Source organism: Vulpes lagopus, chromosome 5 (genome assembly GCF_018345385.1).
Source record: "Vulpes lagopus strain Blue_001 chromosome 5, ASM1834538v1, whole genome shotgun sequence".
Lineage (NCBI taxonomy): Eukaryota > Metazoa > Chordata > Mammalia > Carnivora > Canidae > Vulpes > Vulpes lagopus.
In genome coordinates, this window is record NC_054828.1 from 35,796,887 (window position 1) to 35,822,506 (window position 25,620).

The 25,620-nt window shown below is 37.0% G+C and overlaps 1 protein-coding gene and 1 pseudogene across 31 annotated transcripts in view; one reads left to right on the forward strand and one right to left on the reverse strand.

The window, feature by feature from the left end:
* Positions 1-25,620, reverse strand: part of NRXN1 (neurexin 1) — a 1,110,010-nt gene that overhangs the window by 345,683 nt on the left and 738,707 nt on the right. The gene's annotated exons all lie outside the window — the stretch shown is intronic.
* Positions 13,452-21,355, forward strand: LOC121490917 (annotated as a pseudogene).

The window sequence follows — 25,620 nt, forward strand, 5'->3', positions numbered from 1 at the left end:
GGGGGAAAAAACAAAAACAAAAACAAAAACAAAAACCCACATTTTCTCATTAAATCTCTCTTGTCATTCTTTCTTTTCTTTTTCTCCCCACAAAGAGTTTACAGAGGTAGATTTCAAACTTTGTTCTTTGGACATCCCCCAAGAGGTAAAATCTTAAAAAAAAAATTCAATCTGCAGGATGATTAAAAATCTTTCATTTTTTTTACCCAAGTTTCATAGAACATCCCCCTTTTACACTGAGAGGTTCAATATACCCTACCCCCAAATTTGGCAACGTGGCACAGCAAATATCTTAAACTGAAGGAGTCCAAGAAAATAGCAAAAGGAGACAGTCACTCAGGAAGGTCCTCCCCCTCTTTGCCCTTCTTTCCTGAAACAGGTCATAAAAGACCCATGTGAAAGGTCCTGTCCCTGTGTCAGAGGAAAGGATGATACTTTTATCACCAGTTGTAATTGAAAAACTCCAATGCTCTATCTGCAGAGGGAAAAAGCAGTTCTTCCCTAATGTGGGTTTTTATCCCTGCGAGTATCTTCTTTACTACTTCCATTAAACACTTCATTTATAGTCACCAAACATGTAAAGGTTTTTCCCCAACCCAAGCCATTCTCTGAAGCACCAACTGGGTGTCCTATAATTCAATTCTGACATTATCTATCCAAACAGAGCATCTGTCCCAGAAGACTGCTCCACCCGTCTCATGTCAAGTGCTAATCACAAGCCCAGGTGGTGATTGGACTTATCTGGACTTATGACCAACTAGCTATAAATCAGAGGTTCCCTTGACCTCCTCCTCAGGTTCTATTAATTTGATAGAGGGGCTCTCTGAACTCAGGGAAAAACTTTGCTTGGCATTCTACTAAAAGATATGATATGGATGAATGTCCAGATGGAAGAGATATATAGGGCGAGGGATGTGGGAATGGTCCAGAGCTTCCATGTCCTCTCTAGATGGGCTACTCTACAGTACCTCTATATAGGCACCAACCTAGAAGTTCTCTGAACCCTGGACTCTTGGGGTTTTATGGAGGCTTCATCACATAGGCGTGATCAATCATGAACTCCATATTCAGCTTTTCTCAGGAAAATTGGGGGCAGAGGGAACAGAAAATCCCAAGTTTCTAATTATGACTTGGTCTCTCTATGACCAGGCTCCTCTAGGAGGCATTCAGAAGCCCATCCAGATTGTCTCATTAGGACAAAAAACATTCCTATCACTTAGGTAATTACAAGGGTTTCAGGAGTCTGATGTCAGGAATAAAAATCAAAGACCAATATTAGAAAAAGAGATGTTCCTAGTGTTCTGATCATTTAAGAAATAACAAATTTAGGAACTCTGTGCTATGAACCAGGGGCAGGGACCAATATATATTCTCTACTATCTTTCATCACAGAACGGGGATTTGGGATTCAGAAATTTTATTTGCCTGTCTAAATGGGACTCTAAGCAATACTCAGTGAAAGAAAAAATTGATAATTGTTTCATTCCTGTCTTTCATCCCCAACATTCCAGTGGCCACTCAAAATGACGATTTTTCTAATGATGCAGTATAACTAGGGGATATTTTAAGGGTAGCTATTTTCATAGAATTATATTCTCTTTCTTCAGTATAACTTTAAATGGTGCTTTCTGTCTAAACCATCAAGGTGTTAAAATATATTAGGACAAGTTGAAACCCAATGAGAACAAGGGATACATTTTAACAAGATTTTTAGGTCACTGTCCTGCAAACACAACTCAAGCTATATTTTTTTTTTGTTACATGGACAGATTTCAACATATTTACAGATGAGTAGAGAAACCTATTCACAGGTGTTGCATTTATTTTAAATTAATTTATCAGAATTATTTAAATGACAATTTGGCATTGCAAAAAATAATTAAAATGTGGATGTTCTGATAAAAGATGGTAGAATGATCATACCTTTTGCCCATTTTTTCCTCCCAACCAATTGATATTTTTTAAAGACAAGAAGAGGGGGATCCCTGGGTGGCTCAGCAGTTTGGTACCTGCCTTTGGCTCAGGGCGTGATCCTGGAATCCTCAGATCCAGTCCCGCATTGGGCTCCATGCATGGAGCCTGCTTCTCCCTCTGCCTGTGTCTCTGCCTCTGTGTGTGTGTGTGTGTGTGTGTGTGTCTCATGAATAAATAAATAAAATCTTAAAAAAATAAAATAAAATAATAAAATAAAATAAAAATAAAGACAAGAAGAATGGAGGGGGAGAAATATCGGTAAAACTAGGAAGCAACCAACTTATGAAGATGTGCTTCCAATTGCACTAAAATTAGAACTAGATAAAGAAAAAAGCTACTAGGTTAGATGTAGTTCTGTGGGCAATAGGCAGTGCAGTCTGAGCCCCTCAGAGGTAGGTCACATGACCCCAGGAACCAAAGTGCTCGGGAGGAGAGAGATGGGTGTCAGGACAATTTACAGGAGAGTCACTGAACTGAGGAGGCATGTCTGAATCGGGAAACATACAGGATCATCCTTTTGCACAAAAGAGACTACAAGTTCAACAATGTGATGGGGAAAAGTAGATAATATAAACTTCCACTTTGGTCAGCTGAAGAGACCTAAATATTACCACCACAAGTAAGCCCTGTGACATCAGCAGTTCACTGTGAACCTGTTAAATAACTGCTCCTGAGAGCAGAGACAGCCATGGGGACAGGCATGCTCCTAAAGACAGGTAATGAGACCAAAGATGGGTAGGAAGCCAACAGCTTCCTCAGTCGTCCCTCCCTGAATTTCCCTCATGCTATCATTCAATAAAATGTGGCCCTGAAAACAACATTCCCCAGTGAAAAATTAGAGAGGGGAAAAAAAGTAGTCAATCAATATGACAAAAAAAAAAAAAAAAGGTAAATGAAGAATAAACACCAGAAAAAAAAAAAATCCTGCACAATTTAGTTAAAAACCATGGATACTCAAGTCTCCGTGAAATCAAAAGAAAATATGGACTCTCTGAAACAGAGCTGAAAGAAAAAAATGAAGGAAATAAAAATAGGCTAGAAGAGAGCAGGGAAGAAAAAAAAAAGAGCAAATGAAACTGACAAATCAAAGCCTCTTTAGAAGTTAATTCTTCCATTTAGAATGGGGGATCAATAGAATCTAAAGGTGATAGTCTCCAATAAAGGGAATAGCCATGGTTTCTTCAAAAGATACTAGACAAACTAAGCGCTGATTCTTTAAACCAAGAATACCAACTCATTTGTTCTGTTCCTTCAGAGGTCTTAAATAATTGAGAGTGAAGCTACTGGACAACAATGTCACCTTTCACAATGAATTGCCAAATTTAGATGTCAGAGTGATGGTTCAAGAAAAAAATCTAACTCTGTAGACATGGACTAAGTCAAAATTTAAAAACAGGCCTGATGCAATAGATTTTCTCTTTGTGTGTTTAACTCAGCATAGAAGTATGGCACGTGTTATGGAATTGATGCCAACTAGCTTAGAAGCCTTCATATGTTTTGAATGACAAGGTATTGACCATGATCTGAACAAAATACAAACAGATTCTTTAAACATTAAGAATATCATCACTCCATTTGTTCTGTTCCTTTAGAGGTCCTACATAATTGGAAGTGCAGCTACTGGACAACAACGTTATCTTTTACGGTAAACTACCAAATTTAGATGTCAGAGTGACAGCTGAAGAAAATTGCCTGGACGGAAAAGAAATGAACAGCCACAAAGTAAACCACATCTACTTGCCTAAGCCTTGTGTTATTAACTAGAAGGATGGTTATTACAGAAAGAAGCTATAGCTTATAAAAATTCTATGAAAATCAATGAAGATTTGCAGACTGTAACTTCGACAAAGATTTGATTTGTCAAATATTAGTCTAACTTGCTTTATTTAGCACATGCATTGGATTTCTAAAAATAGCAAAGACAAATATTCATATTGACATCCAAATGCTGTATTTTTAAAAATCTTTTTCAATACCCAAAGTTTCAGACGGAAAATATTTCTATACATGGCTGGTGGTCCCTCCAAATAGCATTTAGAACATTATCATCTCTGCAGTGCTCTTTATGCAAAGGATTGGGTTCCTCACCCAAACTTCTTCTTTCCCTAATATGTTAACACTTCATTATGTCAGTTAATTGTTTATTCATTGAGTCCCTTCTAACGGATTAATGTGTCTAATTACTACCCCATCTTCGTGAAATTCACTCCTTAAATTTACGTAAGTTATGGAATCCTTCTTTGCTCCAAATAAAGCTCCTTTAAATTTAAAAGAAAACTGGTATAGATGCAGCAGGACAGAAGAGAAGAACTGACTTTCAAGATGATTCAGAACAGTAAAAACAAGCAGGAAAACGGAGTGGTGAAACCATCTTTAGAAGTAAAGTAATCTAAAATAAAATAAAATAATATAAAAAGAAGTGAAGTAATCTAAGATAAAAGCAATAGTCCAACATAAAAAAAAATAAAAAATAAAACTGGATAATCCTAGCCTCTTGGGTAGCTAGTTATCAAAGGAATGTGTCACATATCAGAAATGAATTTGCTGTATGACTAGTAGTGTCAAAGGCCATGTGTATTTAATGTGCCATGCATACTACAAAATGAACCACTCAAACCACTGTACTTCAGTGACACTAAGGATCCTATTAGAGCTTAGTACAACCCTGCAAAAAGCCAAAAATCTACAATTTTCCTGGCCAGTTTAAATCAGAAGACTAAAGGGCAAAATGGAAATATTTAAAGTAAAATGACCCACGTGCTCAAGCCGTGCTTGCTTAACAATAGCAAGGGGAAGCACTCAAAAAGATCAGAAAGAAAAAGGTTCCCTGATGTCTCTTGATTTTAAGGAAGTAGTATACATCAGCAGCTCAATTTTTATACCCTTGTAGACAATCCTTCACCTTATGAAAAACAGCTGGTTTTTTCTTTAAAGTACATAAGTAAGCAAATAAATAAGGCTAACACTTGTATTCAAAAGATACATGTAACTAAGGAGTTACACGGAAACAAAGCCTGCTATTAAGAATTCTGACTCTTCCTCAACTGGAAAAATTTGGAATGGAAGACTCAATCTTGCTGCTTTCTGGCTTTCTTAAGAGTTTAAGAAACTCATATTGTTTGGCCCACAAGAGCCCAAAAGGCTCTGAGATTCTTTTCTTTCTTTCTTTCTTTTTTTTTTTTTTAAGTGAGGAGCTTACAAAAATACAGTATCTAAGCCTTATTTGTTTTGAACACTAAGCTCGAACAAGAAGTTAACAAAAATACTTTATTTTAGAAGGATCCTGTCACGACAGATCAGAGCTGGACTGCTTTTGTAGCACACCCACTAAAACACAAAGTTCCTTTAAGGTCAGAGTGTTGTGTATCCACTTACACAACTCCAAAATAAAGATTTCTGGGTGGAGGTTTCAGGGGGTGCTTTTGTCTGTTTTTCTTTAAGTTTTTGATGCAACCTTCGACTTGATTCACATCCTTCTATATAATCTACCATTATCAGAAACATTTATTTAACACACTGTTAGGGAAAACAAAAATAAAACCACAATGTGCTGGGTGGCAGCTAAAATATGAGCATTCTCTCTTTCTGGCTTATAAACAATAGAAGTTTATTTCTCAGACAGTGGCTATTCTATGGAATATATCACATGACTCAAAATACCAAGTAGCATTGGAATCATACACATGGGCCATGGATAGCACTCCCTGTTAAAAAAAAAAGTCTTAAATGTACCATTTATAAGATGATGTTCAATGAGAGTGTGGGGAAATATGACCAGATACAAATAAGCAGTATTACCAAGCCTTCTTGGAGTAATTCTAATAAGAAATTATTTAAAATACAAAAGAACTTAGTGATGGCTCACCAGCCTGACTAAACATTAAAAGAATCTAGAAGTAGTGTTTTCGTTACGGAGTGTACTCATGAACTAATAATTCCTAAAATTAAAAATGTAATGTTTATTCAATTATGTCACAAGCCATTCACTCACCCTTTTTACCAAGTTCAAGTTTCTCTGTCCTTATTCTACATTTCAAAATTTAAAAGAACATGTGTTCAAAGAAACGGCCTAATATCTGTTGCATCATTTGTCAGTAGCTATCAGCTAACATGTTCCTATTCCCTGGGACCCACTCTTCAAATCACTGGCCTGTCCAAAATAGAAATAATGGTGTTGGTATTACTGCTTGTACCTAATCCACCAAATGACACAGCAGTTGCTTGTCAAATGAAATAGCCAACTATAAAAATATACGAAGATATTGGTCATCATCAACTTTATATTAACATGGCTCTTAATATTTTGTGTTTCGTTAGAAAGTCGACCCAAACTAAATAAGAGTTTGAAAGTTATAAAATATATCAATATGATATGCATCTTAATAATTAGCACTCAGCATAGCATGCCAGTAAAATTCTTTGACTGTAGTAGAGAAATATTCAAAACGAGGTCAAAGAAATATTCAAATATTCAAAATATTAGATACTCTTATTAAAAGTGATAAAAATGTGCTTCTAGTTCCTGCCCTAAGGAACGAAGTGAAGAGGTCCCTTTCTACAAACTAAGAGCTTAAAGATATACTGTACTAAAAAGAACCAAAAATATTGTTTGTAGTTGATCTCCTTTTCCATTCAAAGTTAAGCTCTTTTTGTTGTGTGCTCTAGGATCATAACTATTAAGAATTATTGTTGGTTGGGTAAGTTATTAAAAGATCATGATTCATTAATTAATCTACATGAATCATATGAAATAACTTTAATTAAGCTTTTTAAGTAAATCAAACTGAAAATGTGTTCTGACATTTTATAAAAGATAGCCACAATGCCTTAAATAGTAATTGTTTATAGACTACTTTGAAAGATAAAATATTTGCTTTATAGCTATTATTATTGACAATGTGGCAAGGACCATTTTTAAATTAGTAAAGATAATAAAACACTAAGTGATTCATAAATTGCTACAGAAAACAGAAAAGTTAAAGCGAACATAGGTTGAGAACATTATCTCGAGACTAATTTTAAAATAATTTAAAATTGCAGTCATACTAAGCCACTTACTCTTAATTTTATATGTTATTTTATCTTGAAAATCTAATTCAGGTTTCCCTCCTGTTTAAAAAAAAAATGCACTCTATAGAAAAGCTAAGCTTACAAAGCAGATACATTAGAAGCCAATTATTCACATTGCAAAATGCATTATTACTTTACAAAATGAAAAATTAATAAAATTGCTTTTAATCAATAAGTTTTCAAGTTGTAAATCTCCTGAGATTTTTCTGAGGCTGCCGCTTATCAAGAGCATATTAATCACATGGCCATGTGGCATGAATCATGATGAACCAACCTTAGCCTTTGGAAGTCCAACAGTCTGGAGTTGAAAGCGCAGGTCTCCTCTGCTTAGCCATGTAATCTCAAACTATACTTAACCTGCTGGAACCTCAATCTCCTCATCTATAAAATGGAAATAATAAATACCTTCCTCTGAAGAACACTATGACAATATGGTAGGACAACCAATGACAAATATGGTAAGTAATGACAAATATGGTAGGTAATTGATAAATGGCGACTCCTCTGTTAATATCAAATTGCACACAATACCATAACTCACACTCTCTGAGACACATTAATTAGTAGTTTGGGATCTCTAACTCACTATTCTCCTAAATCCAAAGAGGACACAGGATGCTCTTACAGAGCTTTCCTCAGGAAAGACTGTATAAGGAAGAGGGTTTTCTATTTAGTTGTTGTTTTGCTTTTTGTTTGTTTAGTTTTGTTTGTTTATAAAATATCTTATGTATTTATTTGAGAGGGAATGAGGGCACGGGAGAAAGAGCATGAGCAGGGGAGGGATAGAGGAAGAAGTACACCTCTCCTGGCAGGGGACCAGAAGCAGGATTTCATCCGGGACTCTGGGATCATGACCTGAGAGGAAGGCAGATGCTCAACTGACTGAGCCACCAGGTGTCCTATTTTGTTTTCAAGTACTGGAGATTTAGAATACATTTGGAACAGGGATAAGTTTAAGTTAAAAATATATATTTAGGGGGCCATGCTATGGAGGGGCCAAGGTAAATTGCATTTTTATTATTTTGTATTAAAAATCCAAAATCGGGGCAGCCTGGGTGGCTCAGTCAGTTGAGCCTAGGAATCTTGGTTTCAGCTCAGGTCATGATCTCCCAGGGGGTCACTGAGCTGGAGTCCCAGGTCTGGCTCTGAGCTTGGTGGGAAGACTGCCTGAGATTCTCTCTCTCTGCCCCTCTCCACCTTGTGTGCTCACACACTCTCTGAAATAAAGGTATCTTTAAAAAAATCCAAAATGGTAAAGCAACAATATAAAAACCTTGTTTCTGTTTCTTGTACAGAGACCCTTGGTGAGTAAAAATTAGTCTGTTTACATTTAAACTCTGTGTTTTTAGAATCAGAGTAAAATTACTTTTTTTTTAAATGGGACTATGGAGAATCAAATGAGAGAATACACAGGAAAGTACCTAATGAATTGATAAGTTTCATATACTAATGAAACTTAGTTGGATCCTTTTATTACTAATGATAAAAATGTACTCCTGGTCCCTGCCCTAAAAAAGGCAGTGACTACTTCCACAAACCAGGAATTTAAAGATAAACTGTTTCCAAATAACCCAAGAATTTAGATACATAAGAAGGAAAAAATGAGTTCTATTTATCCCGAGGAGCACTGAGTCAGATATACAACTGTTGAATCACTGTACTGCACACCTGAAACTAATTAACATTATACGTTAATTATACTGGAATTTAAAAAATAAGTAAATAAATAATAAACAAAGCACCCTTCAAAAAAGAAAAAAAAACCTGTTGTTAAAAACATGTTTTTAAAAAATTATATTAAAAATAAGAGATCTGTCTCTAATTCATTAGGTGATACACTCTTAGAACTTGGATTTACACCAATATCTAAAACTTTCAGTGTTTAAATAATAAAGCAAAAGTGGTTTCTCTTAGCAGAATAAAACCCAAATTCTTTCTTTAATATCTTTAAAATAAACATATCAATTAAGCAGTTTTAATTTCTGTTTGGCCTAAAGAAAAATATGCATTACTATTGAGAAACGGATTCCCCTTTTGCCATAAAATTATTTATGCAAAGCAAAGCTCTATTTCATAACTGAGGTAAGAGGCATTGATATATTTAATCAAAATGTTTTGAGTTATTATTTTTTTTAGTTTTATGGTCTTCTCCATCCATGTTTTATTTCATTTTAATTTTTTTAAAGATTTTATTTATATATTCATGAAAAACACAGAGAGAGAGAATCAGGCTCCTTGTAGGGAGCCCAATGTGGGACTGGATCCCGGGACTCCAGGATCACGCCCTGGGCCAAAGGCAGACGCTCAACCGCTGAGCCACCCAGGCATCCCACCATCCATCTTTTATACTCACATTTTTGGAGCATTAAGTGAGAAGTGGGAAGCAGAATATGTTACTGGAAAGATAGGCAGAACCTATGTCATAAAGAGCTGTTAGCCCCACTAAGGATTCTGAAATGTAGGACTTAAGTGATGGGAATCTATACTAAATAGTTTTAAGCCAAGGAGGGAAACAGTTATATTTAATTTTAAGCACGTCACTCAGGTAGCAAAGTACAGTATTTTTAAGTCATTCATCACAGACTCATACTAAGATATCATCTGAAGTTTGGAATAAATGGTGTAATTTTGATCATATTGTTTACTTTCTACTTTTATATTGTTATTTCCTTTCATAATGTGACGTTAGATGAATTCTTTGACAACATGAATTCCAAGTAAAATCCAAGTTTTATCTCACTCACTCATCTCACTCTGAAGACAAAGAGTAACTAAATCAACTCACTCTGAAGACAAAGAGTAACTAAATCAACATCTGCTTTGGCTCAAATTAAGCAAAAAAGGCCTCTTTCACCACAGATACTTGTTTAAGCTCTGGGTCGTGGATAACTTATCTGTATCAGAATAATACAAAACTCACCTATCCGTATTTTTTGAGAACTATAAGCTGTGTTAGGCAAGAGACAAGCAGTATGTGCCTTCTTCTCTATTGCCTCCACTCCACAGCCGCCTGGGGTGCCTAGCACACAGGAAGGAAGGAATGAATAAAAATAGCAAAGAATTGTCAAATGAGATAATGAATGTGGGACCCCTCTGTAGACTGCAAAGTATGGGACAAATGTTAGTGATTGTTGTTTTTGTTTTGTCTATTCTATAAATAATCTCTAACTTGTTTCAAATACCCAGCTTTTAGGATACTCTAAAAAGAAAGTGTTTTTTCTCCGACAACAAAAAAGCAACTATCCCTCAAGATTCATTTAAGTATTTTGATGGAAATGATAAAGGGATAAACAAGAGTACTCAAGCTTTAGTCTGTTTGTAATCTGAAACACTTTTCTTGTAAAAAATACAAAATGCACTTGCCAAAATGAATCAATAACTTCCTTTTCTGGTGCAGAATTTTAAAACTTTAATTTGAACAAGGAAACTGACCTTAACATTGGATGTCCTTTATGAAGACTGAAGGATGTGCTGACACAATCTCTACCTAATAATTTGCCAGTTACTCCTTAAACAGAAGGATATCTGGTGTCCTATATGTGTGTGTGTGTGTGATTATTTGTCTTTACTTACAGTTTTTTTTTCCTTTCTGCAATACATAATTGCTATATATTTGAGTCTAGAACCAGAGCTTATGATTTATTTATTTTTTAAGAGTATTGCTTTTTTTTTAATTTTTATTTATTTATGATAGTCACAGAGAGAGAGAGAGAGAGAGAGAGAGAGAGAGAGAGAGAGAGGCAGAGACATAGGCAGAGGGAGAAGCAGGCTCCATGCACCGGGAGCCTGATGTGGGATTCGATCCCGGGTCTCCAGGATCACGCCCTGGGCCAAAGGCAAGCGCCACACCACTGCGCCACCCAGGGATCCCCAGAGCTTATGATTTAATGTTTGCTCTCCCTTGTAATGCCTAGCCAGCATTTCTGTCCCAATACCTCAACAGATATTACTATTAACAGGGCCTGTCTCTTTACCTAGTCTCATCAGAAACTCCAGGCTTGTTGTCCTCAAGGTTGGATTTGGATAACTCTAAGCAAATGCCTTCAGCTTTCCCTTCGTCCTTCCCTCTCTCTTGCTCTACCCTTACTTTGTCTCTCTCTCTCTTTCTCTCTCTCTCTCTCCTTGTTCTACTTCTGATCAGAGTAAAGTTTCTTGAGAGAAGTATTTTCTATCCTTTCCTCCCTGCCCCCACCCCAAAAACCCAACCATAAGGGATGGTTATAAGTGGTATGTTGAACTTTCACTACATATGCAAAACTGAGAGAGTGTTTTCCCCCTGGAAATTACAGTGATCATTTGACACAGTTCTCATGCAGTGACCTTTGAGGATTCTCAGCTATTGATGAAGGATGACAATAACAATTCAGTCTCTTAAAACAGTTCTGTGTTCCCATGCCCCAAGGCCCATGCCTGCACTACCCCATCAGCTTGGACCTTCTCTCCCCTCCTTACCCAATGAACTCCCATTTATCCAGCATTTCACACTTCAAACTGGATGCTCCTCTATGGAAGCCTTTGCTGGCCTCCCCCATGAGATCAGGGTCTTCTATTAGGTAAGTTTACAGCATCCTAAGTTCTTCTTTGACCCTTAGGATGATTTTAAAATTGCTACAGGGTGCATGGGTGGCTCAGCAGTTGAGCTTTGCCTTTGGCTCAGCGTGTGATCCTGGAGTCCCAGGATCGGGTCCCACATCGGGCCTCCTGCATGGAGCCTGCTTCTCCCTCTGTCTATGTCTCTGACTTTCTCTCTCTCTCTCTCTCTGTGTGTGTGTGTGTCTCTCATGAATAAATAAAATATTTTTTTAAAAAAAATAAAAATAAAATTGCTCCATATTTTGAATTTTTCAATAATGGCTATCTCCCACAATGAGTGTACATTCCATAAGAGCAAAGACTATCTTTCGTTCCCCAACATATCCCCATCATCTAGGAGAGAGCCTACCACAGAATACATTGTAGTTGGTCACTAAACTGTAGTTGGTCAATGCTTTCTCTCCACTCAGTTCTTACCCACCAACATAATTCTAGCCTCCTGCTTTACCTAACACTCCTCCTTCCACTCAACATAGGAAAATCTGCAGGATGAGGCAGGAGATTGTTGCTTTATATAATATTTGATATTTTAAAACCAAGCAAAAGATAAGTTCTTTAATTCTAAAAAAAAAAAAAAGCAGGTAGTAATTTAAGTTTCCCATACGCATAAAAAATCTTTGAGCCACCCGGGCTGCCCTTCAGAAATAATTTCATGAAATTTCACCTTATGAAATATTTCTATAAATTTGACATTCATTTTACTTGCATCTACTTCCTAAAGCATTATGTATTTTTAAGTTCTTCACTTACAGGAAGACCCATATAAAAAGAATTTCAAAGATACCCACATAGCTCACCTTTCAGTAAACAATTACAATTGAAATAGCTTGAAAAAACAGCAATAGTAATGCATGATAAAATGAAAAACTCTGAAATTGCAACTGCTATGAAAAGTAATATAGAAAATTTTAACCAAAAGCTACCTAAGCAAAGGTATATTTCCAATAGAGAATACATGTAAAACAGTTAACCAGTGATCTAGAAGGAATCAACCAGATAACATAGCATACCCTAATGTATAAATATACCATGAATTTTATTCAAAGGGGTAGAAGATGAACTGATAAACCAGAAGTACCAGCCAAACAACCAAACCAAACAAAACAGAAAACTAGAAGAATCTCTTACATCTCATTGTTATCTCTGTGAATACATTACAAAATCCTGAGAAAAAGTGATTGCTCTATAATTGAAAAGATACTTCAAAGGGTTCCTATAAATATATATGAATTCACATTATCTCAGAAAAAGTATTAAGATAAAATTAGAGTTTGAAATTCAGTGTTCTTTTGATAATTGGGAAATTATTTTTAGTCCCTAAGAAATAGCATGGCATTTTGTAACAATCTCATTGCTGCTGCTGCTTCTGCTTCAACCTCTTCTTAAGATCATCATCATCATCGCACATTAACTTACATTGATTTTGGCATGTAAGTGCAAAGGATTGATGAATAGAACTCCCTCTGTTTTAATGGAGTTACTTTTCAATTTATGATGTTGTAAAAATCATGAGCACCAATAGGTATAGGCTTATAAACTACCTTGCCATATCATTTCATTGAGCTAGAGCCTGACTATTTTTGGAAGAACAAGTATACAAAAGCAAATAAAAGTAATCCAGGTGACTGCGTGCTGAATTATTCAAGTTTAGTACCTACATGTTTTGTGCACTTATGTCCCACATTTCATATCATTCCTATTCTCTGAATTGAAATTAATCAGATGCCTCTTCTTTCTACATTCTTCCCCCAACATAAAGAATGCATATTTAATCTTTCATCATGGTTTTTAATATGTCTTCAGTATCAGTAAACATGGAGAGTAAGGGGGAAGGTAAATACAAATGGATAAAGATTTGTCCTTGTTGTCTTCCAAAAGGGTATTTATGTAATTTTTATTTTAGATGTTAACCAGTATTTGAAGGGATATTTTCTTCTTGACCCTGTAGAGAGCTAACATTGTCTGTATATCATAAAGCCTTATTTCCCTAAGATAGTGGCTGCAACAGAGCAAAGATGACTAACTATAACATGTCTCAAGATAAGTTTGCTTTCTACTATCTGACTGTAGGGTGCAGTCTTCCTTGGGGCACAGATGGATTATAATGAAATGGTCTGGTCTCTGTTTCCAAATGTTATCGTTCTCATAGTCTACCACGTGGTAGATAAAACTACATTTCAAACAAATGAAAATAAGTGCTAGCTGCTGATAAGAAGATTCAATTTCCCATAAGTTACAGCTTGCTTTATTCATTTAAGAAGCAGTATTAAAATATTATTTCATATATATTAAATTTTTCCCTTTGATGACCTACAAGTATTTCCAGCCTATCATTTCCTGATATGTTGATCTGTAAGTGATCTTGTAAAATGAATGGGCACTAAGGCGCTCTCCTGTTGGGCTAAGGACCTTGAACTGGTAAAGGGCACGGTGCAGACAACAAAGAGGGAGGTGCCTGAAATAAAAGTACATATTACTGGTACACAGTTTAAATACATGTTTGAAGATTTATTTAATGTCCAAGCAAAAATTCAAAGAAATCCTTCTCTTGGATATTTAACCAGTATGTAATTATGTCACATCGTATGAATATACTTTTCACCAAACACTTACTGAATACTTATTTGCTAGGAGTTGTACTTAACAATAGACTAAAGCAGTGGTTGCCAAGTGGGGATGGGGGCAATTTTGCTCCCAGGGAACATTTGACAATGTATTAAAACAGTTTTGGTTGTCAAAGCTGGGAGAGAAGTACTACTGGCATCTAGAGGATAGAGGCTAGAGATGCTGCTAAACATTATACAATGCACAAATCAGCCCTCTCTAACAAAGAATTGCCTAGCCCCAAATATCATACTGGTGAGATGAGAAACTCCACAATAAAGACATGAGAATGAGTCAGAGTGGCATAAAATTAGAGAAAGAATACCTTTTAGGGAGATGACTGTACCAATCCCAGTGAGAAGAAATGGATTCCTAAACTAAAACAGTCAAGGTTAGAATGGAGAGAGAAATGGAGAAATTTTAAGGCAAGACCACAGACAAGATTCAGGGATTGAGTAGCTTTGAGAGAAGAAAGGTGAGAAATCTAGGACAATTCCTGGATGTCTGACTTTGTTGACCTAGTGGTGACTGTCAATACACTGAGAAAGAGAATGCAGAAGGTGACATGGAACTGAGAAAGTTTGGTTTTGGAGATGCTGAGCTGAAGGAGATTGAGTACATTTAAATGGAACCAACTGCTAAGAAGGTACGAAGGAATAGTGAATGCACAACTCAGCAGAGCTCTAAGGTTGAGGTTAAAAAGCCAAGGACTTATTATCAAATAAGTTGAAGTTTTGTATGTTATTATTTATTAAAGAGAAAACTGGGGAAAGGAAAAAAGAAAAAGAGAGATAATTGTCAGATGTCTTTCTCACAATGCAACCAAGCTAGCTGAGGCTGGGTAGCTTCATTTCTCTTACGATGGTGAGTTCTCCCCTAGGACAAATATGCAATCTGTGGTAGTAATGTGTTGCTCTGCCCCTTCCAATTTTATTCTCCACAGAAAACTTCACTTATTCACTACTGTCCTTCATTAGTGTGTGATATAAGTCAAGACTGACAGAAGAGACATCGTATCAGAAACCAGGGACTGTTTTGATGTATTTGCCAAAACTCTATATTATTTGGCTTCTTTCCTGCTACATAAAGTAAGTGTCAGTTCACTATAATTCTGAAAACAATTTAATATTAGCTATGAATTTTCAGGGCATAGTTAATCAAGGTCTTAAATTAAATTGAAATACATATTGCAAATATATGCATTACAAACACATTTATATAATTTATAAATAGCCATGTATATAAATTACTTATCTATAACACATACAGCATCTTACTGCTATTGATTTCAAATAGAATCAAGACACTTGAATTCAGCACATAGGAAGGAAATATGATATCTGTACCTTCCATCGTCAGCTAACCTTTGGCAAATTCATTAATTTTTTACGAGAAAAAAGGCAATATTCAGAATTCTAAACCACAAATGGTAATGTTTCCTGACCCAATCCCGTTATTGTTAGTACTTATACACTGAGAAACAATTAGAAATTAATTTTTAAATGAAATTGGAAGATGGCTTTAGAAGATGATAAAGGAAGATAATTAAGTACAATAGTGAGAATACAGTTTTCAGATTTGTTCTGAATATAAAGTACCAGACATTGTCTCTAATGCACACGTGTATGGAAAAGCACAAACTCTCAAAATTCACACCTAGAACCAAGAAACGAAAAATCAACAAGAGAAACTCATTTATGCAATGACAAATAAGTAGCACTGCTTTCCTCCTCTCCAAAAGAGTTCACACGGCACTTAATTATTTCATTTACCCAGCACTTTATCCAAAACTGAAGACCTTTTTCACGAACTGCCAAATACAAGCAATTTGTTCAATTGGGATTGCTTTGCATGAGTTGTTCTATAGGTAACAAGAGAGCAAGAAAATAAATATTTTGGGGCAGCCCAGGTGGCTCAGCGGTTTAGCACCGCCTTCAGTCCAGGGCCTGATCCTGGAGACCCGGGATCGAGTCCCACGTCAGGCTCCCTGCATGGAGCCTGCTTCTCCCTCTGCCTGTATCTCTGCCTCTCTCTGGGTGTGTCTCTCATGAATATATAAATAAAATCTTTTAAAAAAGAAAGAAAAACAATATTTTTAAGTGTCACACTTGCTTCCAAATATCCTCTTTAAAAATTATGGGTGGTTCCTTGATATAACTGATAGGCATAATATTGGGCCTGTGCTTTACTTAATCATGAAAATTGTGCTGTTTGCACATTCTTCTGGTTAATAATGGAGAAAATAATGTTTGCAGGAAAATAATAAGATAATGCTAGTTTCCTGGGTCCGCAAGCCAGCAGGGCAAGGAGATCTCAGGGAATTGAGGCAAAGACATGGTTTCACACTCACTGTAAAGCAGAGAAGGAGGAAGGAGGCAGTGCGAGTGGGTGCCTGCTAATCTATTGCTTTGGACTGCTTTGCAGTTAGGAGTGCTAGTTTGGAGCAACAGAGAAATAGATTTAGTTTTTAAAGAAATAAACAACACTAGTAAAATCAGATCTCCTCTGGACAAAGAGTGGGGCCAGGAAACGAATGCCATGGTTTAGGAGGTGCTTTGCCTTACACAGTTGACAGTCTGACTGAATAATGAGCACTTTCTTCAAATGAGGCTGGCACAGGAGCACTTTCCAGGGCTGTGTTTTATCTCAGGGCCCATTTGCCTGCAACTGAGGTACTATTACCAGTCGAATGTGGATGTAATGCAGTCACGTGACACCAGAATATTTCTATTTCTAGAAAGATAGCAGAGAGAAACCCTCCAGTGTAATCATGCCCGTGTATACATACTGTAGGAGGGAAAGGGATTTTTCATTTTGTTCCTGGAGCTGAACTGCCAAAGTTGAAAGAAAAAAATAATAATGCTCTGAATTAAGGGGTAAAAAAAAATCTGATGTTAGGAAACACTGGCTCCTGTGCTTTCCTACTCTCAGGAACTAAACAGTTTCAACAGATAATCCTGTTTTGTTTTGCTTCACCTTCCCAGACACATGTACCCGTTAAAGCATTCCTCTCTTCCAAGTACCAAAATGAAATATGAGTAACTATTTTAAAACAAAGGTAGATTTTAGCTTAAATTGTCTCCCCAACTGCTTGCTTAGGCACCCTTTCTATGTGAGGCATCAAACGGCATTTGGCCAGGTTCAGAGAAGTGATTAAACAGGCTATACTTTGCCAAGGAGAGAAACCAAGTTGGCCAGATGTTCAACACTGCCTTTGTGACCCATAAACTTATCTCTAGAGAGGCATTCATCCTTGGAAGTCAGGCACCCCCGGAAAGGCCATCCTCCTATGAGTCACACAGGAATGTCCATAGTACCAGGTAGAAGTAATTTAACCATGCCGGAGGCCTGCTGAATTTTCAAGAGATGAGTATCCTGCTCTCTCACACATATTGTTCTGATATTTCCTCCATGAGGGCAAAGTCTCTAAATAAATCCAAAATGACTTTTATTTGAAAAGAGCAAGTGTACTCGGTGTGTCCAGGAACTTAAGTCACAGGGGCAATAAATTCTAGCACCCTGTTTCATCTAAACAAAGGGACCTCCAAAAGACTTGGTATTTACGGGACCTGCAGAGCCCCGAGTAAGCATTTTTACAGCAGCCATAGAAGGTTCTGATGCTCAGCATTACTGCTCCATCGCCAGCTTATTAAACCTTAATGGTACTCTTGAAACGCTTTGCACCAGAGCTGCAGATAACTCACCCACCGCATGGGCTTCTGGAAGCTGCCCCAACTCTGCAGCCACCCTGCAGATTATCAACCTTGAATTTGAGAAATACCCAAATGCTATTTTCTTCACTTAAGTCAAAGGTCAGCAAACTGAAGTCGTGGAATAAACCATCCCCTCTTTCTGTACTGCTCCTGAGTGAAGAATGATTTTTATACTTTTACATTGTTGAAAAGAAAGAAAAATATTTTGTGAGATGTGAAATTAAAATTTCAGCATCCATAAATAAAGTTATATTGGAACATAGCTATGCCAGCCCATTTAAATATTGACTAAGGCAACTTTTGCATCCAAGAATCCAACAGCAAAGTAGAGTAGTTGTGACGGAGATCTACAGCCCCTAACCCTAAAGCATTTACTATCGAGCCCCTTTAAAGAAAAAAAAAATTGCTAATCCCTAATTTAAAGCATTATCAGTCATTTTCAATCTTTAATAAGTTCTGAAATATATTAATATCAATTTAAAGCCTCTGGAGCCCTTGGCTGGAACTGATCCCTGCCTCAGAGTCAGGCCTGATGCCCCCACTGCAGAAAAGCACTCAAGGGTTCAGGGCGGGCTTACCAAGGATGGAGGCCACAAAAATTATGTCTTTTGAAATTTCAAGACTGACTTAGGTAATGTTAGCTAAAAAGTAATATGACAGATTCTTCCCCCACAAAACACACCAGAACTTACAGATCAAAACGAATATTGTTCTTTTCAAAGGAGACACTTTGAAATTTGTCATTAAGAAGCTGCCAGTGCTCAAACGTATTTAGAGCATGCCTCTGACACTGCCTGCAGAACCTCTCTTTTGATTGCTTCTTATATAGTCTCAATGATGTCAAATTTTGATCCATTAAAATTGTATTTGATTCATATTTTTTTGTTATCTTAAGTCATTTAGAACTATAGTCAGTGAATAAAAGAGAGGAGCACATTGCCTGGAATAGATGGGGACACCTCAATACATATTAGTGGAGTAAACTGAGTTGGCCCAATACAAAGCAAGGCTATTGCCACTTATAGGAATAAAAACCAGCTGAACACACACACACACACACACACACACACACAGCCATTGTCTGTGTCCTAAGTGTACATATCCCATGTCTTTCTTTTCTTTCTTTCTTTCTTTATTCATGAGAGACACACAGAGAGAGAAAGAGAGAGACACAGGCAGAGACACAGGCAGAGGGAGAAGCGGGCTCCATGCAAGGAGCCCCACATGGGACTTGATCCCGGGTCTCCAGGATCACACCATGGGCTGAAGGCAGCGCTAAACCACAGAGCCACCGGGCTGCCCTCCCATGTCTTTCTATTTCTTAGTTCATTTGGGTCTCAAATATTTCTGCCTTTCTCTACCTCTGAAAGATCTTCTTCCTTCTCTACCCAATTTCTCTCATCTCCAAGCCTGCCTGACTGTCCCACATGTAAGTTGTCTTAGCTCCTGCTGTTCACTCCAGACTTCTGGAGTCTTACCCCTTCTCCATCTCTCTAATCACTCTGATCAACAGCTCTATAAAAAAGAGCAGCTATAAAAATATTATATTAATTATATTATATTATATTATATTATATTATATTATATATAGTTTATATGAAATATATTATTCCTCTGGCCATATATATATTATATATATAATACGTACATGGAATATTATATTATTATATTATTATATTATATTATATTATATTATATTATATTATATTATATTATATTATATTATGGAAGTGGTCAGAGGAATTCCTTGTGCATAATATGCCAACCCAGTCTAGGAGACATCATGCAAACACACTACCACCATAGGCCAAGGTAACCCTCCAGAGGGAAGAAACAAGGGAGGAAAGGATCTATGAAGTAATATGGCAAAGGAACTCCATGTGCTTGAATTCTATATATATAATCCAAAGAAAATCTCTCTTGAAGAGACACTATTCAGTGGTATAAGTAAAGGAGAAATAGAGGAAAGGAGATAGAAAAAATGAGAAGTCAGTAGAAACAAGTGAGGTCATTAGAAAGAGAAGTACACCCTCAGAAATCAGAGGGACAGAGAAATGAGCACCAGAAAAGCACCTTCTCTGAGGTAGAAGGAGATGGTAAGATGACTAGTTCATTTAATTTGCTATGATATTCCAGGTATCATGACCATGTTCTAGTTCTTTATAATGTCTGGCTGCGTGACTACTGGGGAAGTTTTCCTATATATTGTTTTCACATTCTCATTTCTCACACTAACGTAAGTGGGTCTCCTCTTTATAATGTGAAAAGAAATCTGTGTCCACAGAAATGTAACTGATTTCCTAAGCATTTAATAACTTGGCTCTGACATCAGAAGCAGAGAATTGTAAATCCTTGCTGAGTAGCATCAGTATCTTTATTCTAAGTGTGTATAATCCTAGGTGACTTCCTAAAAGAATAACATTCATTTGGACCCTCCTATAAGATTTTTCAAAATGAGCTTCATGACTTTATAGCCACTTCCAGGAAATGTGTAATTTTATGAAGTAAAATAAGAGCAAAATAATTCATTTACAATACCTTAGAGACTGACAAGATAGTCTAAGTTACCAGCCAATTATCTATACAGCAAATGTACATTATCTCTAATCTTCATTCTCCTTGATGTTTCCACAATGTCTCCACTATGCTTACTTAAACAACAACAACAGGGAGTATGTTTACTTACAATATCTAGAAAGAGTAACAACAGAAATATTTTATAGATATCTCTTATAATGCTTTGTATTCTATTATAAAAAACAAACTTAGATAGCAAATATTAATTTACTCATTCATTGTTCATTAAGTAAGGAGTCACATATGCTAAGAACTGAGGACACGTTGGATAAGATAACTGTTCTCATCCTGATGAAGCTCACTGTGAAGGAAAAGATGCTTGATTACGTAAAACAAGAAAGTATCTGGGAGGGGGTCTTAAACAGCTGCCACCAGGCCACTGGACGCACCATGCAGGACTTGCCTGCCCACGGTGCCTGAGAGTGACTAGGACACGGTAACAGTTCTGCGCAAGAAGGGCCCCACAGCCACCCAGGCCAGGTCCAAGTAGGCCAAGGACAAGATGTGGAGACTTTCAAGTCAAATGGGCCACTGGCCAGAACAAACAGCACGAGATCACCAAGAACACGACCAAGCTGGACCAGGACCAGGTGACCCTGGAGGTGGGCAAGGTGATCCAGCAAGGCCAGCAGAACAAGGGGCTGACTTAGAAGGATGAGGCGATGAAAATCAATGGAAAGCCACAGGTCACTGGAGACTATCAGAGTGGACCAGTCATTCCTAATAATTAGGTCCTGGGCAAAATCAAGAGAGCTATTAGCCTCAAGCTCCGGGTGAAGGACATCAGGAAGCCCACTGAGACACTGAGAAGGGGCCAAGGGTAAAAGGAACACGAGCCTCAAAACCATTGCCTTCTGGTTGATCTCACCTGGACCACCCGCACCAGCGTGGGTCTCTTCTGAGCAGAACCTAGGGCATCAGCCCTGCCCAGGAACTCCTCCTAACTACACCTGCTGCCAAACAAACAAAACCTTGCAAAGCATTGCTTCTCTTGATTTTTTTTCCTTCCTATCCCTGGTGTCTGCTCCATCTTGGGGTGGTTCCCTAAGGAGATCTGAATTGGACCACCTCACACTGGCGGGACTGTGGGGTGGCCTGATGTGGAAAAGCAGATGCCATCTCCAGTCCAGCTCTATAGAAGCCAGCAAAACATTTGTTGCCTTAAAAGAAAAATCCAGGAGGGATAGGATATCTGGTCTAGTGGGGGCCAGGAGGTGCTGGTAAGGTGGGGGCAGAAAGGAATGGTGCTTGAGCTAAGTCAAGAGAATGGGGTATTTCCTTGTTGGAGCAGGCTGATCTCTGCAGTTTGATAAGTAACATACATCAGGACCTTCTTACCAAAAGAGCATCAGTACTGACCAGTGAAAAGAAGATGCTGGTACAGTGGATCCATTCTATTTTCAGAGAGTCCCTTTAATACACAAGTTCTTCTGGAAAGCTTTAAACTTCATATATTCCCAAGTAAAACTTTATTCCTAGGAACTGATGATGGAAAGGACAACAAAACTCCAAAAACAAAACAAAACAAAACAAAAGGCGGGGGGAGCATAATAGTTTCTTAGGAATTACTGCTTGGCTGGCTATGCACTCATAAGAATTTAGATTTGACAAAATATGTTAACTATAAGAAGTACTTTGCCTGTGCATTATATGACTAGAAGGGTATCCATGTCCTGTTTCTGCTTCTCATGCCCTGATTATCTGTCTTCCTACTATTCCCTGGATACAACAGCATATGGTGTCAATTAATGTTAAGTCTGAATCTCATAATTTCTGTTAAACTTTGGATCACTATTACGAAACACAACACTAACATAGATAACCATCCCCTAAATTTCTGCTTCAATTATAAGGAGCAAGAGAGCTTATATAGGCCAATAAAAATCCATCATCACTCCTACAAAAAAGACTCAAGGTAAATATGTTTACAATGGAAGGTCATTAGTTAATATTGTCATATTTTTCATATTTTCTATTTCCTATACCTAATATTAAATGGAAAAATCACAAAATAGTGAGAAATAATAAAGAGTTGTTCAATAGTACCACTGTGGGAGAAAAATCTGTTTGCTAATGCAATTACATTGAATAGAAAGAATATAAACAATAAAATAAATTTGAACTTGCACTCCAGTACCATTGAACTCAATCTTGTCCTACAAAATGCCTTTCACAAATGCAGGTTCTAAATTTTGTTTTATTCTGTCATTGCTTAATTTACCAAATTCCAGACAGTCTTTTGGGAGATTTGCAGACTGACTTACTTCAAAAGGCAATCTGACAGAAGTAACTGGAAATTTCAGTGAGGATGAAGAATTACTCTGTAAAGAGTGAGCAAGTCAGTAGGCGTAAGGGAATTTCTCACAAAACCGCAATGCAGACCGCTTCACAAATAACTGAGCAAATCTTAAAATTTTATTGCACTGAAAGAGAATTGGGGGGGAGGATAACCCCCCCCCCCCACTTACTTGTAAAAAACCTCACTAGTTTATCAGAGTAATTTCCCTGGAATTAGCCCTAAATTTATTTGACTAGAGCAACACCTTTTAATCTATCTTAATTGCCAGCATATGCAAAACACAGAACCACTGCTTTATAAAAGCCATTACTCCAGATGCTGTGACTAGGTGATTTTCCTCAGTGGGCAGCATGTCTAAGCAGACCATGTTAGTAATACGCACTGTGACTATATGAAGATGAATGAGATGCTTAGGTTTCATGCCTAGTTGATATATAATCATTTTAGATAAATTATAGATTGATTACATTTAATTATGGAACTACCATACTCATAAAGGATTCCAAGCCTTTGTCACTCATCCATCCAACTTTGCTACACAAGGGAAGCGTGGGAGAGTACGTGAGGGAAGAAAGTGCTTCAGAAATGAATGACTTCGTCAAATAGTCACAGGAGTTGCACTTGAGGTCTTTGATGACCTGATGATGAAGGACCACAGAAAAGACCCGAGGAGCCAGTTTGGTTATGAGTACACAGAAGAATCAATGTTTATCAGTTACATATAATTTCCTCTCTTAATTCACAGAGCTATCTACTAAAATATATTTCATTGTGTCTATTTTACAGGCAAGAGAAGAAAGCTCAGCAAAATTATAGGTAATTTGCACAAAATAAATGTGTGAAGACTCCAAGCTCAGATGTAGGTCTGTCTTATTTCAAAGTTTGCATTCTATTTCCATTCTACCATGACACCTCCCAATAAGAGCCTCATGTATCAAGAACCAAGAGAAACCTGGTGGTAATATCATTGAGATCTGACTAGTTCCTGGGAAAGCTGGATATACTATGACAAAATAATTGACTCCAAAGAGGCATAAACTATTGACCTAGGTACAGAAAAGAAGGATTTTTCCCTTCAGTGTTGAGGAAGACCTCCCCAAAAGATAATAATTTCAAATGGGTCTTGAAAGATGATTAGGAGTGCAATCATATCTAATGGTAAAATGGGAAATGTGGGCAAAGGATCAGAGGTAAAAAACACCAGGCACTTGACTAGCTCAGAGAATCAAACACTCCAGTGTGGCTCGGAGGCAGTTTTCTCCTTACTCTCCCCCTTTCTTGATTACCACATCTTAATTCTTTAGCCTTTCCCAATAAGCCTAATCTTATACTAATATTAGAATTAATAGAAAATGGTGATTTTGAAATGACAGCTAATTCAGTGATGAGGTTGCCATAGTGCTGACATAGCAAAGACCTAAAACAAAGATTATTACAAGTCTCCTCTTCGATCCCTTTCTTCAAGGTCCCAATGTCTTCACCACAGAAAAATAATGTTGTTAACTTTAAGGTGCAGGTTTTTCAAGGAGGAAATATTAAAAAAAAAAATAACACAAATAGGGTAGCCCCGGTGTCTTAGTGGTTTAGCTCCACCTTCAGCCCAGGGCATGATCCTGGAGACCCAGGATCGAGTCCCACATTGGGCTCCCTGCATGGAGCCTGCTTCTCCCTCTGCCTGTGTCTCTGCCTCTGTCTCTCTCTCTCTCTCTGTCTCTAATAAATAAAAAAAAGGCAACTACTATTTAAAAAATTAACACAAATAGAATAGAAATAGTTAAATATTTAGAAACTTCTTGTACTCTCTTCATGATTTTCTTATTCTAAGCAACACTATCCTACAGGAAAACATGCTTCAGTTTAATACGTTCCATTTTTCTTGAACATTTGTTGGGAAATCCCAGGGATATCTTCAGTGAGAAAACCTAAAAATTATATGGAAACCCAGGATAGTAATCAAGATTCCTGTTAGTCTTTTGCAGTGCCTCCCTAAATTTATGAAGTTCTTTATAGACCAACTTGCTAAATCACCAACTTAAAATGTCCACAGAACCTGAAAAAAATGTTTCACCTGTCACTTCTTTTCTCCCCAAGAGAGAAATTCTACTCTCAGTAAGCAAGTACCTTTCTATTGAATAGTTTCTCATACCTAGCTTCTAAAATTTCTGCTGACTATACCACTTTAATAATTTGTTACATAATCTATTTACAATTCCTTATTCTACACATAATATTTGGGAAATGAACATAACTTAGTTGTCAGTGGATATATTTCTTATCTCTTGCAATATCCTTAAAACTGATTTTTATGATTAAGGGGTATCTTTGTTGCTAACCCAAGTCACTCAAACTTTTCTTTTGAAATGAACATTTATTTCAGATAATACATGCTCTCTATGGATAGCCTATCCATTTTTCAAATGTAATGATCCTGTCTTCTGTAGATATGAAATTTTCAAAAAGATATTGGCATAATGCAGGAGAAAACACCATCCTTTCATTATGTTCAAAATTGATCTGACCCTGAGCTAGCACTTTGGGGAACTGGGCTACATAATCATGTAGACCCTTTCAGGAAATGGGGAAATGGCTTATTTATGGATATATATACATGGAAGATTTCATACTTCTGGCTTTATACAATTGTATCCTCTCTTCCTTTCCAAAATATTTCCAAAGTAAGAAAGCCAGGAGGGTTGAATTTCTATACCAGCTAGTAATTTGTTGTCTGCTATATATTGGCTCTAAAGATGATTTATTAAGAGTATATTTATTCCATATCTGTTTCCAGTC